Here is an 18631-nt window from a genome sequence, read left to right as displayed (position 1 = left end):
GGACACGTAGTTGAAACCACAGTAAGGACGGTAAAACCCTTCCAGAAATTGAAGGCTCAGGAAGAGAGCAAGAAATGGGAGGAAACCAAGTTGTTAAATAGAGTATACTTGAGGAGAGCTTTATTCAAAGGCAAGGCATGGCTTCCTCAGCAGGCACTCCAGAGCTCATGAGCAGGAGATACTTAGGAACTGGGAGATTGGGGCTGTTCCTATTCTTGACTCAACTGGGGCTGCATTTCCACCTTTGGGCACCTCTCTCTTCCCCATCTGCAAAATGGTGATAACTCCTCATGAATAAAGTTTAGTAGATGAGAGCTAAGCCTTATTAGGATTAACTTATAGGAGGTCACATTCTCTGCGTTTTCAGGCACACAAAACCCCAGGGAAATCAGCGTGGGATGTCCCAGCCAAAAGGTTAGAGGACAGAACCCAAAACTGTGGGATAAAGCCTATATAAGGAAGAAGAGATGGCCAAGTGTTGTGCCCTTCACATATCTGCAGTGGTGCAAAGTAATTCCCAAGTTTATTGTTGCAAAGCTGAGATATATTGCTCCCTTATAAACACAGACATTTCATCAGAGGACATCAAGACAACTTTTGCCTTTGTTTTGCCCTTCATAACTAAAAAAGGCATCCCACAAGATAAACAAAATCTTTTCTTCTTTCAGTATCTCCAAAGATTTTGCTTCCACCAGGAGTCAGCCTCTGCAGCAATCTTTATACTCTAATCTGGTAAATGCCCTCTCCTCTCTTCCCCTTCTTCTCTCCCTTCCTACCTGGAGAATTCAGCTGTTTGCAGAAATGCTTGAAAATATGAAAAAAAAAGGAATAAAATGGTTGGCTTGCATTATGGCCCAGAAATAAAAAAAAAAAAAAAAAAGAAAAAAAAAAAAGAAAAAAAAAAGAAAAAAAAAGAAAAAAAAAAAGAAAAAAAAAAAGAAAAAAAAAAGAAAAAAAAGGAAAAAAAAAAGAAAAAAAAAGAAAAAAAAAGAAAAAAAAAAGAAAAAAAAGAAAAAAAAAAAAAAAAGAAAAAAAAAGTGAAAAAAAAAAAAAAAAAAAAAAGAAAAAAAAAAAAAGCGCCATGTAAACCATGTACCTTGCCCCCAATGGCTCTGGGACTTGGAACCAAACCAAGGCCATGAAAACAGAATATTGCTCTTTGTTAACCATAAATAAAAAAATAAAGGACTACTCACTCTTGCCTTTTGGGATATGTTTTCTAAGGAGGAAAAAATTCCCTGTGGAGTTTATTCTGTGTAGATGGGAAGTGTGCCTCCTAGGGAAAAGCAGTGGGGGTAGTTTTTCCCTTGGTGATTTCTTTCCTGCCTTTCTGTCACTCCTGTATTCATTTTGCAAGCCTCCCTCCTCTCCCTTCTGCAGTAAGGAAGCTGCACAAAGGAACATGCAGGTAATTCAGCCACTCACAGCTACACAGCATCTCCTTTCCTATATAAACGATCAGTGTGTGGCCTGGGTTTCATTTGCAGCTGTAAATGAAACAGGCCTACAACTGTGTTCATAATCCTCCTTAATTGAATTTCTGTGACAAAACCCAGACAAAATTATTACCCTCAAGTTAACAGTTTGTGCGAAGTAGCCAAGGGTTCCTGGGAAGCTTTAAAATAAATGCAGAACAAAACTGGATACCACAAGGCAGTTATTTGGTGTTGGTACCATTTGTTTGGATGGGGGGAGGTTTCCCTCGAGGAACAAGGTCATTTTAATATGAGGGACAGCCTAGGAATTCAACAAAGAACCCTAAAAAATGAGAATCAAATAAGCAGCAAAAGAGCTTGGATGTGCACCAGCACATGCTGCTCACATAACAGCTACTGGAAAGAGGTGTTGGGCTTTTCAAAAGGGCAGCATCATTCACAGTTTGGTGTGGTAAATTGAGAGAGTTTCACAAATCCAGAAGGACCTGAAGCAACTGTTTGGCTTGTGCTGAAGTTCACACCCCATTGAAAGCACTATCTTCTTTAAAGCCTTCGATGTAATCATTTCCTTCAAATCAAACTGCAGTTGCAGAGCAAATACGCAGAGCATTAGTAATTATGTCAGGCTGCTGGTAAAATATCTAGACTTATTTTTTTAAATGGGAGAACCACTGTTAAATGGAAGCAGGATGCAAAAAAGGCGCTGCCTTGAAGGGCACTCCCACTGCTTGTGGAAGATGGGAATTAAAGCCTTTCCTGTTATTGAAATTCAGTGTTTGTTATTCTGTTGGATGATCCAGATGTTTTCTTGAAGGACTGGGCAAAGCTGGTGTGAACAGAGATGTCTGTTGCAGCAGATAATTGTGTGTGTCATATGCCATGTACTTGGATAGACACCCTATTTTACCCCAAAGTACCGTGTTTCAGTCATCACTGTATCAGCCTGTAGCTAAAGCAAACTAGCAAAGCTATCATGGATTGAAGCAGACTCTTTATGCTTCAGTTTACACAGAGATGATCAGAGCAGGGAAAACCATGTCATTCCAGGGCGATGCCTGCCTGGGCTACGCCCCGTATGCTCAGAGAAGTTAATAGCCTTTGCAATTTAAGCAGAACACAAGGCTATGAGGGAATGGGGAGGGTTGAGGTAATGGAAAGAGAAATCCTGTAGTTCCTCAGCATGCACCCATATCCAGTGTGTCACCCAGCTCTCTGGCAGGCAGAGAGTCGATGGAAATTTAGGGCCAGAGGAGGCTGGTGGGGCCTCGTACGAAAATTTCCTTATATTTAGTTATTCAGAATGGAAGTAAAATATTGCTAGATGTGATTAAATGAGCAGTGCTGTTCAGAGACAAGCAGGCAGAAAGACCTCATTTCAACAGACCTCTGCACCACTTGGGGACAATGTACCCCTGTCCCCATCTCACTTGCAAGGCAAAGCTGGCATAATAAAGGACCTTGGAAGAGTTTCCATGAGACATTTCCTCTCCCAGGGATGCAGTGGGGTAACAACCAGGTGCTACTGCCTTCCTCAGCATCTCTGCTGCAACAAATGTTTTGGTGGTTGCATTAGCACCTGTTTTTGTGAGACTGCTCATTAGCCCTTGGGTCCTGTGCCACTTTAAGTAACTTTTTAAGAACACCTTTTTATAGCTCGTGTGCTCTGTTTTTCTTCAGGCCACAAGTTAAACACATTGAACAACACCAGGGGCAAAGTGAGGCAGAAATAAACACATGCATATGCACATTCCTACAATCCACCTGCCCCCCCCCCCAATATGCACACGCTATCAGGGCCAGAGATCAATGTCTTCAGGAAAATGCATGAGGGGATAAATTCATCACAGAGCTTTGTCACTGGTGGAAATGAAAGAAAAAGGAACATTTAAAAGGCTGATGAAATGTTTTGAGAAGAAGCAATATATTCTTATGTACTTTTAAAATCCATTGGTAATGACTTTTCTGGTTAATTAGTTTCATCTTATTAAACTAAAAACCTATTTGTAAAATCCAGACATATTCAAGCATAAGTCCAATTTCTTCACCAAAAGGCAAAACACCATTTCAAAGAAGAAAATTAAGCAATACAAACCAGTTTCTATTAGTCTGAAAGCACAGCATGTCATACAGGGAAGAGAAATGGAATGGAATGCTTGACTTTTCTAAATTGCACTTCAGAAAAATCACGTTACTCATTTACCCCAAAACTGCAGCCCCTTTCTTCTCTAGCCCTGCGAAAACAGATTAATATTTTGGCCCAACACTGCAGTGATTTATAAATCAGCCTTCTGATATCTTCCCCTGTGCTTGTAGTGTTCAACTTCTTCCCCCTTATTAGACCACTCTCCTTCTCATTAAATAGTCCCTCTGTCTCACTTGCCAAAGAGCTGCCAATGGGCCCCTCATTTTACAGAATAGACCTAGATTTACCAGTGGGAAAGGGCCTCTAATGTACCATGGCCACAGCACAGTGAAGCATGGTAATTTACCTGTGTTAATGATGCTACTTCACAATGATCAGGAAAACAAAAATCTTTAATAGCTAAATGACACTCAGTCCTTCTGCAGCCTGTTGAATTTAAAACCAGTGGAAGCAAAACTCAATGTCCTTTAAGAGATAAGCTAAAGGACACCTTAATGGTGTGTTTTTTTCAAATTCTAATCTGCGTGGCATCAGTAAAATGAGTGATTTGGTGCTGGGAGAAGGATAGAAAAAATAATCTAAGTGTTTCAAAATGTTTTAGCAGCTTAAAAGCAAGGGATACTCATGAAAAAAATTAATGAATATATATATTTTTGGACATGCTATACACATGTACGATTCTCAACCCTCCAGTTATTCCGCTCTGTGGGGGGGAGGGGGGAATTTTGTGGGAAAAAACACTAACAAGTGGGACCAAGGCATAATTACTTATTTTCTTCTTTTTAGGTGAAAAGAGGAAGTCATTACTGTGGGATGGACAGAAGGGCAGACTGAATGTGCTACTGCTTATTTTTGAGGATGCTCCAATTCAGCAGAGCCCCGAGTTCTTGAGCGCTTAAGCAACCCCGAACAATGATTTCAACCTCAGTTTTCATCAGAAGCTTTCACTTCCTCCAGCCCAGTTCTCCAGGCTGCCTGGCTAGGCAAACCAGACTGCTTTGGCAGTCGAAGTCTAGTTGCTCCAAAAAGTCAATCTTCAAATACAGCACATTAAGCTACTCAGGGAGAGAAATTCTGCACTGGTATTTGGCCAAACACAGCAGGCAGAACCGCACTGACTTTGATGAGGTTATTTGGTGTGCACCAGAAGGAACCAAGGATCATAAGCAATCACGTGCTGCATGTTTGGTAATCCTTTGGCACTGCTGGAAGGTTGGAGAATAGACTTAAACATAGGTTTATGAAAGAAGGATGAACCAATATTTACAATATTACTCATATGAGAAAAGACTTCTGCGATATTTTCCAAGGGCAGAGGGAGCAGTCTGTCTGAAGTTGGCCAATTGCAGTTTTGTGACTGATTGGCACACCTCACACATTCCTTGTCCAGAACTTTCTGATATAGCTGGGAAAAACGGGAGCAGGACTTGAATTCAAGAGGGCTGTAGGAAGACAGAACTGTTGAGAAATTAGGACCAAGCTATTTCAGTGCAGCATTTGTCCAGTCATTCTTCAGTTCAAAATATTCAACACTAAACAAACCTCTATCACCATTAAGTGATGCTGCTGCTGTAGAGTGTTTGGGGTGGTGTTTTTTTAAAGATTATTCAGTCTACAGTTCATCAGTTGATTGTCTTATTGTCTTAGGAAATTTTCAGCTTAATTTTCAGAAATTTTCGGAAAAAGTTTGCCAACGCAGGTTGAAAATAATCACCTAAAGACTCTCTAAATACCTTTTTACTCAATCTGGAGCAGCACTCAAGAGGAGTATTAAAATCTTCAAGGCAAATGCCACACTGCATGTTAAAAATTCTCCAAAATGTTGTCTTCTTAAATATTTCTTTACTAATGTGCCTGCTTCATCCCCAAAGATGTGCTCAACATTTCATTTGCAGAAAATGTGGCTATAGTGCTAGCAAGTGGGGCACTGGGAGGAATATAAGCACTATTTTGATGTCCTTTAAAGACCAATTATTTACTTTAATTTTAATCTTAACATTTTCTGAAGAAATAATTTTGACACCTTTCATTTTGAGTTAAGGGGACCTTATCAAATTGAGACCATAATACCTATCAGCAATTTATCAGCAAAACCATGGGTGACATTTTAGAGGCCTGATATTTGAGACCTGTCCAGACAATCTCACTCTCTGAAGACAAGGAACCAAGAAAGGTTTCCAGCTGTGAGCCAGCACAAGTGCTTCTCCAGTGAGGTATTCAATATCCCTCACAAGCTTTGCCCCAGGCTGCTTGGCAGTGTGAAATAGGCATGCTGCTAAGAGCAAAATATACCTTCATCCTTGAGACAAAATTCACTTCCACAGTAACACTGACAGAGATGCTCTTCTAGATCCTGCACTTCTCAAATTGGCCAGAGCATGAAACCAAGAGAGCTTTCACTGACAGTAATGAATAACCATCCCCTCATCCCTCTGAGGCAGGGCAGTACCACCCCCTCCTTTGGAGCAGCAGAATCAGTGGAAGCAAACACAGAGACAGAGGACACAGCAGTTACAGAGGGCACAGACACCTTTTACTGAGGCCAGAGAGATTCCTGCAAAGCCTTGAGCTGCTCAGTGACCACACCATGAGTGGCCTGATGCCATGGCTACTCCCTCCACTATCTAAAGAAACAGCAGTGCAACAAGGATGTGAACAGAGAGGTCTCTTATAACACAAAGTTTCATCTCTTCATGTCTCTCCATATCAAACTGCTTGTGTGAATACTGCTGCCTACGTACAGGGTTGCTAACACCACTCAGTATGGTGGAGTTGATACAAGGTACTTGTCACAATAACTTCCATGTAAGATCCATGGTTTTCCCTCTAGATTTTGCCAGGTGAGTTCATAGGGACAATAATTAGATTCAATAATTCTAAAACAGCAGCAGGTCTTTTGCTTGCTGCTTGCCAGGCAGACACAGGCACCAGGGTGTGCAGCTATGAAGTGCAAACCACAGTTCTTGTCATCCTTTTTTGTTCTTCACCTTCCTTTTAATGTGCATTTTCCTTGAGCTTTCTCTTTTGATCTCCTTGAGAAAAATGGCCCCCTTTATTGATTAAATTACAAATTCCAGTGGCAGGTGATTGAGTTATGTGATAACACCAGATGAAAGCCATCAACTACAATTGAAATAAAAGGAAAAATTAGCACTCTCTTTATTAAAAAAGGTTTGGATGTTGAGTAGCTGACTGAATTAAATGGAGATTAAGCAGATTTGAGAGAAATGATCAGGAAAAACAATGCAGAATTCAGAAAAGAGATACGAAAATTAACAGCTGACTAATTCCCCTTAGAAAAAGATGGGGAAAGTTGAAGAAGAGAAGGAAATTGTAACCTTTTTCAAGCATTCACAACCAGGAATGGCACAAAATCCTGCCTCTGTGATGAGATTCCTCAGACAGCCAATTCTGACACCAAATTACCAAAGGCCAAAAAATACACAACCAGGGCAGCAGCCCCCTGCATTCATTCATTTATTCATTCATTCATTCATTCAGCTTCTAGTAGGCATTTTTAATTAGTGGTATCACAAGCAAAATAAGGTTTTTGGCCTTTGTTCTCTGCCTGGGAACCAACTGCATGCCAGCTCTTGGTAATGTACCCTTGTATTTTATTCACTGCTCATCTATACTAATGAGCTAATTTTCATTTTTGTCTGCTTGTCGCATTTCCTGCAATACTGACAGATGTCTTCAGCTTTCCTCCTGCAGATTAAGTAACCATTACTGAAGTTCTTAAATGAGACAAGAAACTGATAAAGCAAGCAATCTAACACAGCACCATCTACTTTAGAACTGTGTCATCTTTGAGTCACGTCCTTGCAAACTCACTGCAAAGTAGACTCTAGCAAAGATGAGCTCTAGTGAAACCCTGGAAGAATGTAGACACAGCTGTTAAAGAAGGGGTGCAAACATTATATTATTGACTTACAGCCTCTGCATTACTGAAGTGTCATATTCGAAGTCATGCTCCAAGGAAAATCCTTAGTAACCTGTGGAAACAGCAGAAAAAGATTCTTCAGTGGATATTTCTAACTATATCTTCTCTCTAATGGGGAAGAGAATTCAACATCAAATTTTAATCTTATTTTGGAAACAAAATGTAAAGAATATATTACTGAATTTTTAACAGTGTAAAAAATTTCCTTAATGCTCATCAAAAGTTTGATTCAAAACTTGTTTCAGCTGCAATCTTTTCTCTTCATGTTTGCTTTCTATAAAAATCCTATCCTGCAGATTTGCTAGCAGCAAATAACTGTAGAAACAATAAATATTTTAACATGCTCAATTGACCTTAGAAATTGTGCAGCCCTGCCTGAACTTTTCCCATTCCTCAGTGCTACACCCTCATGGAAGACACCAGGAATTGCTCTTGTCCTGGTTTCCAAGTGGGAAAATTGCACCAGTGAGAAATTCAGGCTGTGAACACACACCTTATTTCCCCACTGTGGTGTTCAGCTGGGGGACATTTTGGTCTCCACCACCCTGCCCCATCATTCACCCCTGCCAGAGTTCATTGCACCTCCCATTCTGTCAGCAGAACTACTCACAAATGCAGTCAGATATGGGTTAGTAAAGACCTATTTAAACAGTTCAAGCCAACCCAGGAGCTGCAGATAGATCAAGAGGTGTGAACACAGCCTACATGGTTTGCCCCAGGTCTCAAAGCAAGCCTGGCAGGGCAGACAGCTAGCATGTTAGCTGTGAGCTCATATCCTCCCTCTCCGAAACACCAAGGGTGCTGGTCCCTAAGCAAAGCACAGCATGAACAAATCTGCTCAAGAAACTGACACCTCAAAGGTTATTTTCATTATTTTCACACTTCTGTCTTATTCAAAACTTCCATAATCTGATAGCAGTAAAGGGGAAAAAATTATAACAATTTATAATGAATTCTGGATTCTTTTCTAATATTTTATCCTTTCATATTATAGCAGCACCCCAAAGCCTACACTGATTGAAGGCTTTGTGCTAAGCACTCTGCAGACATTGGCCATCTCAGTCTCTGCTCCCTGGAGCTTACCAGCAAGAGATCAAGAAGCTAAATGTGTAGGCAGGGAAAAGACAGAGCCAGCAGAAATCAGAGGACCATTCTGCACAATGGCTTGTGAACAAAAATCCTACTCAGTCAGTAAGAAGTGATTCACTGTGAAGAGATTCTGACCCTGCTACCTATTATGCTCAACAGATGATACCACTGAAATAATTTATCTAGTTCTTTACATGGTTTCCATCAGAGCAATGTCTGAGCTTTCACAAACCAGAGGGGTTTTTCCTCACGGCACTCCTGAGAAGGAGCACATGCTGTTAACTCTGCACCACAGACACAGAATGGAGATACTAAAAAGACAAAACGTTTTTTCCACGGAAACTAAAATCAGATCTGTCAAATTATGCCAGAGGGCTCTCATGGTTAAGGTGGCACACTCAGGGACACACTACCAGACATCAGCCACAGGCAAACCTCTCACCACCCTGGTAACTATTCCTTGAACAACGGCTTCTGAATAGTGTGAATTAGGAGAAGGAAAAGCAAAAAAAAGGGAAAGGGAAAGAGAGATAAAGGAAAATAAAAAAAATAAAGAAAAAGTAACAATAAATGTAGCAACATCTAAGCAAACTGCAGCAACAGAGAAACCAGTGACCCAGTTCACTGGGAGGACTGAAGCAACTGTTTTCTGTAAGAAGCCTCATTCATCACATTCTCATAACCCAGAAAATGCTCCCACAGTCCTTCTTTCAACATTTTAAGACTAGCATGCATATGCACTCTCACATTTCCTTCCTTTTCCTATCAGTCTTCCCCTGTGGAAGAAATCATAGGAAAGGGATGAGGATGTGAAAATCTCTGCAGCTGTTCTGCCAGAGCTGAATCCTGAAGAAGGGAAACCTGAAGGAACTACAAGGGTGACAGAGAACCTGACAAAAGGACTCAGTCTCCACTGTCAGTTGACTCTTGCTCTTAAAAATTTTAACAGTGCTTTTTTGTTGGTATCCCAGGAGGCAGTTCAGAGTCCAGCATACAAGACTGTAAGAAAATAAGATGTATCTGTTAGCTCAAACCTCCAGGACTGTCAGTCTTCTAAAAAGTAAGCCACTGGCCATCACAAACTCTCAGCTTTGATCATCAGGATTTTTGTTCTGCAAACTGCCTAACTCTCTAAACATAATAGCTCCCTTCTGGCCAGAGAATAGAAAATTCCCTAAACTCACCTTTTGATCTGCAAGAAACTGAGCCTTCTCAGATGTTTGAATTCCCTCTCAGGTTACAGCATAAAAACTTCCCTATCTCTCCATTACAGTAGACAGGTGGAATAGTTTTAAATTTTCAGGACTCTGGAAGTTTCTTTCACACCACTTTTAACAAGAACAGGATGCTCAGGCTCCTGTTGAGGTTAAAAGTTGCAGTGTGCTCAGTCAAAGTCAGGAAAATCCCAAGCCAGGTAGACCCTCTGTAGTGCTGTCATCAATTAAAAAGAAGCAGGGTAATATAAGGAGCACAGGGTAATGGTCAAACTTCTCCTTCCATACACCCCTCCAAATCCATGTTGTCTAAGCCAAAATCAGGGAATTCTACAATTTAAAGAATAAACTGCCCATCCTGAGGCAAGGAGCCTGTGGAACCAGTGCCACAGCCAGGTCCCAGCCTTTGCAGAGCAGCACAAAGTCAGCAGCTCAGCTCGACTGTCACCTTGTCCCTGACTGCTCCCCAGCCCTGGCCAAGCCCTGCTGCCTTCCTCTGACCATGTACAAGAAGACCAGAAAAAAACATCTGCAAAAAATCTTCGAGTACTGCCAATAAAAAGGGTGCTGACTGCCACAGCAGAGGTGGAGCAGTACCAGAATCACCACGGGACCTGAATGCCTTCTCTTTGGCAATGGGATTTAACCTCTCTTCATCCCCGGGCTAAGGCATTATTGCCCTTTTGCATGCTATTAAAAAAGCAACACAGCAGATGGATTAAACACATCACCCAAGGTCCCTCAGGACATGCACATCTGCACAGCAAACTGATCCCAAAATGCCACAAACCCAATCCATTGCCCTTCCCTCCAGCCCAGCCTAATTCTCTGAATTTCATGATGATTCAAAGCTCTATTTAAAGTCTCTACAGAAATGGGTGTGTGCAGGAAATAAAGGCTGAGCCAAAATGTTTGAACTTAGAGTCCCAGCTCTAGTTGGAATTCTTCTTGGTAATAGTGAAACACAGAGCTGTGGAGTTTTAACCTGAAATGGGGGGAAAAAAGTGGTATGTGTCATCCAGGTTATGATGTAAATCCTCAAGAAGATACAGTAGCAATGGCAATGTCTTCTCCTTTCAAATTAAGCTGTCTCCTAAACAGTCCAGTGGTGGCCACCTAACCTAGCACAGCTTTCCCAAACCTGCTGCCTGATTAAATAGCACGGGCTGCTATGGAACAGGAAAAAATAGATAGAGAACACAACCACCACTATCTCATCACATCTCCCTTTTTAAAGGAAGTGGCCAGGCACAGTTACATGCTGAAATGAAGGGCAACAGGATAGCTGACAAGGTTCAGAGACACACAGACATGGTTTACTACTCAAACTAAGCTCTTTAGGTAAGCTTTATTATTACAGATGGTATTGCTTGCCCTAGATCTGATGAGCAAAATGGGGTTGCTCTCTGTAATCCCTCAGAGGCTGCTTATATATCAGAGAACACTTCACCTCTGGACACATGGCTCTAAAAGATAATAATGTAAACGATCCAATGTTTTAACCTTAACAGGCATTTCCTTGGGTTATTGTGGACAAAAATGGGGTCAGGAACTCAGGTCATGAGCCTTAAGTTAGAAGAACCTCACTCAGTCTGGGTCAGCTGGACCACCCTGGCCTTTACAGCACTGTGCACATAGCTGAGACCTATGGGCTGGAGTTGCAAAGGTGAGAGCAGGCAGCAGTGTTCTTACCCCTGAACAGCTGCACCCCACAGGTACCACACACCTCCACCTCCTGGACCCCATCAGAGTCATTAGTAAGAAACGGCAACAGCAGTAACATGATTGCTGTGAAAATAATTTTGAAGGCATCAACCCCTAAATGCACAGAGGAAATGGAATCTGCTGCTATAATGAGCCTTTTCACTCAGGCATCTGAGGGATGTCCTTTATAAAACATGAGATAAGAGCAGACTTGCTGTTCAGATTCTGTATCTGGATGGTTCCTTAGATACCAGCAAAAGCCCGAAGGCAGGTCTTGGCAGCTCATCCCCTTCTTATAAACTCTTTCAGAAAGTCAGAGCTGACTTTGACACAGACATGATGAGAAATGGGGAGCTATCTGTGCCATTGTAGGGAACACGCCAAACCCTGTGTTAACACCCCACACCCTGTAAAAATCAAAACAAAACAATAGGCAACAGAAAAACAACCCTCCTGTTTGCTACTGATTAGGCAGCCAAATTAAAACTGATGAAGTGATTGGATGGGATCCAAAGCTGTTTATCTGCACATAAATCACAGACATGCTTTACTCAGCTGGTATGGATTTACTGAGCTAGAGGAAAGACCTTATTCAGAATGCTGATTATTACAGCAATTAAAATATCAGTGAAGCAAACATTTAGGGTAAAAAGCTGTTAGGGGCTCCTGGAGAAATAATTCCATTAAATATGAATTCAAACAAATTTCTAAAAAAAAATAAATACAAGGATGTTTTAATAGAGTTGTTTTTTTTTTTCCTCAAACCATTATATTCTCAAACCATAATGTTAGAAAAACCAAAGGAGATCAAATTCCAAAGGAGGGCAGAAAGACACAAATTAAATAGCTGGACATACCAAAGGAGATTAAAAAGGAACACTGATACATATTTTATGATTGCAAAGGAAAAAGAAAAAAACTAAGAGAGATGTACTGTCAAACCAGACACAGTGTTAATAGCTAAAATATATGGCAATAAGAACTGCTGTTCCCACAGCTATTAATGTAAACCGAAAATTGGGAGCAGGCTGCAGCAGAAGAAAATAAATCACACTTTTTTTTTTTCTTTTCCCAATTTGAAAATATGTGTAAAATAAATCCCTAACCCAGCATTCACTTGCTTCATCCCAACCCCCCAAGAGAAAGACAGGGCTGTCTTTTCAGCAAGCTACAGCTTCCAGACAAGTGAGAGAAGTGACGATTTCTTGCAATTAATCATGGCTAATTTATTTATGTAATTTTTCTACTTAGCAGAATCACTGGCCTGGTGATTATCTCCCCCTCCTCCTTTGAGTTCTGAGAAACTATTCAACATGGGAAGTGGCTGAGGGGAGGGCAGAGAGGGGAGAGTGTCCTGTAGCCAAGTAACGCATCCCAGCTGGAATTTGGGATGATGTCTTGCAGTTCTGACTCCTTCAGCCAAGTTTCATACAGGAAATGTGAATGTGCCAAGGGCGCAGGGAAAGACACTGCAGACAATAAATAGCTCTTCAGGCCATGGGATCCCATCACAAAACCCTGAGTCACCTGGCAATGTGTTTCCTCTCAAGGTAGCCAATGATTTGCTCAAGGGAAAGGCTCAGCAGCCAAGAAGATCCTCTGGTGAAGCCTCGGAGATGCGGAGTGTGTAGGTGTGTGGGGAGTGAGAATGCTGAGTCTTCCAGAAGAGGCAAATGCTGCTCATATATAAGGCTTATATAGAAATACTGTCCACAGAAGGTCATGGTGTCACTAATGAAGTATCAGACAAATTGCTGTGATGAACACCAGCAGACCTGGAAGGATAACCCACTCTTAGCACAGGGGCTCCTCTCCAAGCCAGGGGTGGGTATGGGAGTACCAGAGAAGAGCAGGCATCCCTTTTTGTTCATGCAGTTTTCATCCATATACAACACTCTCTTCCAGCTATGCCACAGAAGAGGAATTTATCACCAAGTGGCTGTCAGAAGGGGACCTTTCTAAGACCCTGTTGTCCTCAGCATTGTATTATTTATCCTTTTTTCCCTGCTACCCACAGCACATAGGTAGTGCTGATCCTCTCTTGCTCAGCACACCTGCACCAGTTCCCCCCTGGCCTCACTAGAACAAGCAGGAGGTTTCATGTTTAATTAAATCCTCTTAGCTGACTAGGAAAAAGTTTCTAAAAGTCTTAGATTAAAATTTTGTAATTAATGCATTACAAGTCTTGATGGTTATTTTGAAAATCTATTGGTAGCAAAAATAATTGCATCCAGCATAGAAATACCTCTATTTTTGTGCTGGAGTAAGAGATAAGTTGTGAGGCAAGTAGATGACAAACTGCTTGATGAATTTGTCTACTACTTTGGAGCCATCAAGATGAAAGGCTTTATATAAATGTTATATGATTTTTTATGTATATATATATATATATATATATAATGCTTTTACTGGACTGATGATAAAAGCCTAAGCTACAAAGAATTCTTTCCCCCAGTTGAGAAAAGGCAAGCTGCTAGACAAATCAGTTCAATCTCTGCCTTTCAAACAACATAAAGCAGTATAACTTTCAGGAGCAACACCTCATCTGGTTTTTTTTTCCAGACTGCCTATCAGGAATCAAGCAGTAAGTAAACATTTGAAAAGTGTTCCTCTGAGAGCAAAGGTTTAGATTTGAGTCACAGGATCCACTGAAAAGAAAAATTGCTTCTGTGCATTGGGACAGTGCCTTCCTTTCTGAAAACTTTATAAAAAGAATAAACAGAGATAATCTTTTTACAAGGTATAGACCATATGGAAATTCATTATTGATTCTCTTCAAAAAAACCCAAGATAGTTCAGAAAGTGATAATGGGGTCACTATTAAATACATATATACACACAGAAGATTTGCTAACAACTATGGCCAGTAAAAGTATGGTTAAAAAGATTTATCATGGTCCAAAGTGAAGCTCCTGTTGATGAGAACATGAGAGAAACAAAAGAGGGAAAGACATAAAAAAGCCCTAAATCACTAAGACTATTTAATGCAGAAGTGGGATATGTATACCCAGAGGTTGTTGATTAAATATTTTAATGATCCATTATTCTCCTAGCACAAAACACTCACTAGAGTAGCTTCAGCACTGTAACTCCCTGAAGACTGCATTACTGCTTGTTAGCCCCACTCAGTCACTGCCATAGAGGCACAATTGAATGGTATCATTGTTCCTACTTCACAAAAGCAAAACTGAAGCTTCAGAGAAGGTGAGTGATTTGCAAAGGATTTTACAGCAAGCCAGTAGCACAGCTGGGGGAAGGGAGGAGCTCCAGTCCCTCACTAACATCCCCATTGCTTGCTACTGAGAATACCATGGAGCTGGGCACTGTTCTCACTCCTGTCTGTTCCACATACAGCCATGACTATTAATTTAAGGGTCTCACTCATTATATATATACATATATGTATATGGAAGATCACAGGGGCAGGGCCTGGGATACTGCTTGAAGACAACATTTAGGTCTAGATTCTACTTTCAACATGTAGAAACTAACATCTAAACTAAACTCTTTCCTTCAGTGGATTTATACTGGAGATGAAAATTTTACTCTAAAAAGCCTTAATTAAGTGTACAGCTGCTTGGGAATAGTTTTCCATGGTAGCTGACATTCATCCCAAATTCAGTTTGATTATGAAGTGTGGGAGGCACCTGAGGACAGAGCACAATCCTGCACCACATGCTCACTGTGACACCCAGACAAGTCACAGAGCAGGACAGAGCACCCTGGGCAGTCACACCAAGCTGCACACTTCTCTTTAACACTGGTAAATGTAGGAGATTGGATGAGTCAAAGACTCAGGGGGAGCTTTAGTTCATTACCTTTTTTGTCTTTGGCTATTCCAAGAAAAGTTTTAAGGGAGCAAAGAATTTTTTTAGTATATGGCCATGATTCTCATTAGCATTTAAACTAATATGACAAGAATTGAAGTGGAGACAGGAAATATTTGCAAACATTTTTAGTCAAAGAAAAATCCTTTTTTCCTTCAAAGAACACAGCTTCTGAGCATCATTCTGGGCAATGAAGACCAGAGAAATAAAATCCACTGAGCTTGAGCAAAGTTCACTCTTTGCAACTGTTTTTAAGCTGGATCAGGGATGCAGCAAGGAGATACGCCCAGGAAATTCCCAACACAATTATCTTCTGACAGTAAAGCTTGATTTGTCAACACTGACATGTCCAGTCTATTGGTTTCACTAGTTCTAGAAAAAAAGAGGTGTGAGGAGACCAAGCTTATCTTGGTCTCTATAGGCATCTTGCACAGCTCCCTGCCAGCTCACACTGCAGGACACCAGAGAAACAGCTAACAGGGTTTGTGCTTTTACAGCTCTGGCATGTCCAGGCCAGTAACCCCAGGCTTGCAGCAGCCATGTCATAAACCAAAGTACTTGAAGACAAAGTTGATTTTAAGATCAAACTCACAGGTCTTCTAGGACGCCCAATAAGCAGTCAAGCAGCTCTCACTAAGACAATATTCCATGGCCTCTATACTGCCCACAGTACAGGAGGGACTTGCCTGAGCACAGGGAACACAACTATTCCTTTTTCCCTAGGGACTATGGCACTTGCTCTCTCTGGCTGTGTATCTTTTTCCAGCACCAGGATTGGGCTGTATGGTCCTATCCTCCCTTGTCAGGTGACCAAACCTATGCTCAGTGTACCAACCCTCAAATGAACAGCTAGCTGGGATTTCTGGGGCTTACAGAACACCTTTCTGCAGACTCTGCAAATGGCACCACCTGATCAGTTCCTCAAGCCTTCCTCTCAAGCTTCTCTTTTCCAGAGGACTCCCAGGTTGGGAGTTGCCTGCAGGACCACTACTGCCACTTCCCCTGAAACAGCTTTGTGTGGACCCCTCTGTCTTTGGCAGACAGACTGCAAATGCATCTCCAGGATGGGACCAGATCAGTTCTCTTTGCAAACTGTGTTGGGTTGATACTTCTATAAAACCAATGAGAAATTTCATATTTCTGTCAAAATAAAAAATTAGTTTTCCATAAGTAAAAGTAACTTTAAAATTATTTTCTCTTTTCCAAACAGAAGCTCCAGCCCCTCCAACATAGAAACTTTTCCTAGTTTCAGGCAGCACAAGCTGGGCACAATCTGTAAATAGTGTCTTCTTATAATACTACAGTGGAAAAGCAGTATTACAAAGCTAACCTCTTGCAATGCTCCTTTATTTAGAGTCTGGGACATATTTTAGAACCAAGTTAATCCATTTCCATTCACTGTTCCCCTGCCCGTGCTGCATCACATAGACCTATCCTGAGTGATTGTGAAGCAGCAGATATTTGTGTAACGACTGCTGGCTAAGCACACCAAGTTTGTTTTGGATTTGAACTTGTATAACTAGGGTCTGAATGTGACCTACCTTTTAGTTAAACTCTGTTTCCTGTGCCTACTAAACAGCATCTGCAGAAGTTACATCAGTTGCCTGCATTGCAGCAGACACACATTTTTTTGTAGCCAAAACCTACCTACTTCACACAGAGTCTGAAATACAAGGTCCTTGTTCCCTGCAAAGTCAAGGGAGAAAGTCCCATTGAGTCTGATGACAGAAGCACTAAGAGAGCCCTGAGGCACTTGGAAAACCCTACATCTAACATCTGTCATTCTTTGCCTTGTCCAAAATCACAAATAGGCTGTGGCAGCCTCAGAAACAGAGGCCAGCTCATCCAGCTCCCAGATTTGTGCTTTAACTACTTGACACATCCTCTCATCACTGGGGCAGGAGAAACAGAATGATCAGAGACCAAAACTCCTCAAGCTAAGCAATTTGGAAACATCATGTTTCAGCACAATAGAGACATGTGTCATTCCATCACTAACTCATCAACCCTCAGGCCAAGTCCAAGACAAATGTCCCGGCAGCAGTCCAAGGCTGTAGTCCCAGAAGGTAAACCCAGAAAGAATTAGTGATATAAATGCTGACTCTCAGAGGCAGTCCCACAGCAGTCTTCTCTGAAGCCCTTGGACTCTGCAAACTTCCTTCTCTGGCATGCTGCTTTGGCCTTCTATTTTTCTCATAAGCTTGTTTGCAGATGATTCATCTTCAATTAAAAAAAATAAATCATTTTTTCCCTTCATTAATAAAGAATTGTGCCTGCATTTGGTCCACACATTAATGATGCAATAAGTCCTCTCTGAGGAAGGCTCTCTCTATTTTTCTCAGGTCCTTCCTCTTTCCTGAGTTATATAACTCAGGAAAGCATCTTGATAGAATAGCCTTCATGGTCAGAATCACCTCCCCTTCTCCCTTCTCACATCATTTTTTTGAAACAACTTAAATGATCCCATGCCTGGTGCCTGAGCTTTGAGTCTGATAAAGTCATCATCTCTGAAGCCCCTACTTTTCATTCATCACTGACCAGGACACAGAATCCCTATTCAGTGTAAATGTGACTCAGATGATTTTTTCCAAAGACCGCTTGTTTACTTTCTGGTAGAGACTAAATAAGTAAATATTAGTTGGTATGCTAGAATTTCACTAAGCCCAAGTAAAATGAGGGCTCCAGATCACTAGATTCAGCATAAACATATGGTAGAAAGTTTATAATCATCCCCAAGACTACAGAGGCATCTTGTGAGGCAGCCAGGAAAGAAAATGAAGTCAATTTTCTGAGTTCCAGTGTAGAGTCTTAAACATAAAGTCATCTTTCCTCTGTATCTCTGTTCTCAAAATACATTGCTTTCTGAGTCTCTGCCTAGCTAGCAAACATCTAAAGCTAGCAGTTATCCATCTCCAATATGAACTCAGTTGTAATTTTAATTGCAATTGGTTTCCTAAGTTGTCATATCTTCTCACACTGATTTTTGCTGAAAATATACCTCCTGTTGTTGAAAGGGCTCCATTCTAATCAAGATATGCTGTTCTCTCCACGTTTGGCACCACATTTAAAAATCAAAGTGCCAAATTCCTCTGTGAACTGCTCAGATGCAGCCCTTATATATTCCTATCAAATGCAGAGAGAAGCCAAACTTAGACCCTAAATAAACTGATACATGAAAACATGGCAGTGTTTCCCTGGCTAGAGGAAAAGAGAGATTACTAATAAAGCCTTTACTTAATTCTTTGTGGCTGTATTACAAACCAAGCAATTATAAA

Source organism: Calypte anna, chromosome 7, assembly GCF_003957555.1.
Source record: "Calypte anna isolate BGI_N300 chromosome 7, bCalAnn1_v1.p, whole genome shotgun sequence".
Taxonomy (NCBI): Eukaryota; Metazoa; Chordata; class Aves; order Apodiformes; family Trochilidae; genus Calypte; species Calypte anna.
Note: the sequence above shows the minus strand (reverse complement) of the source record.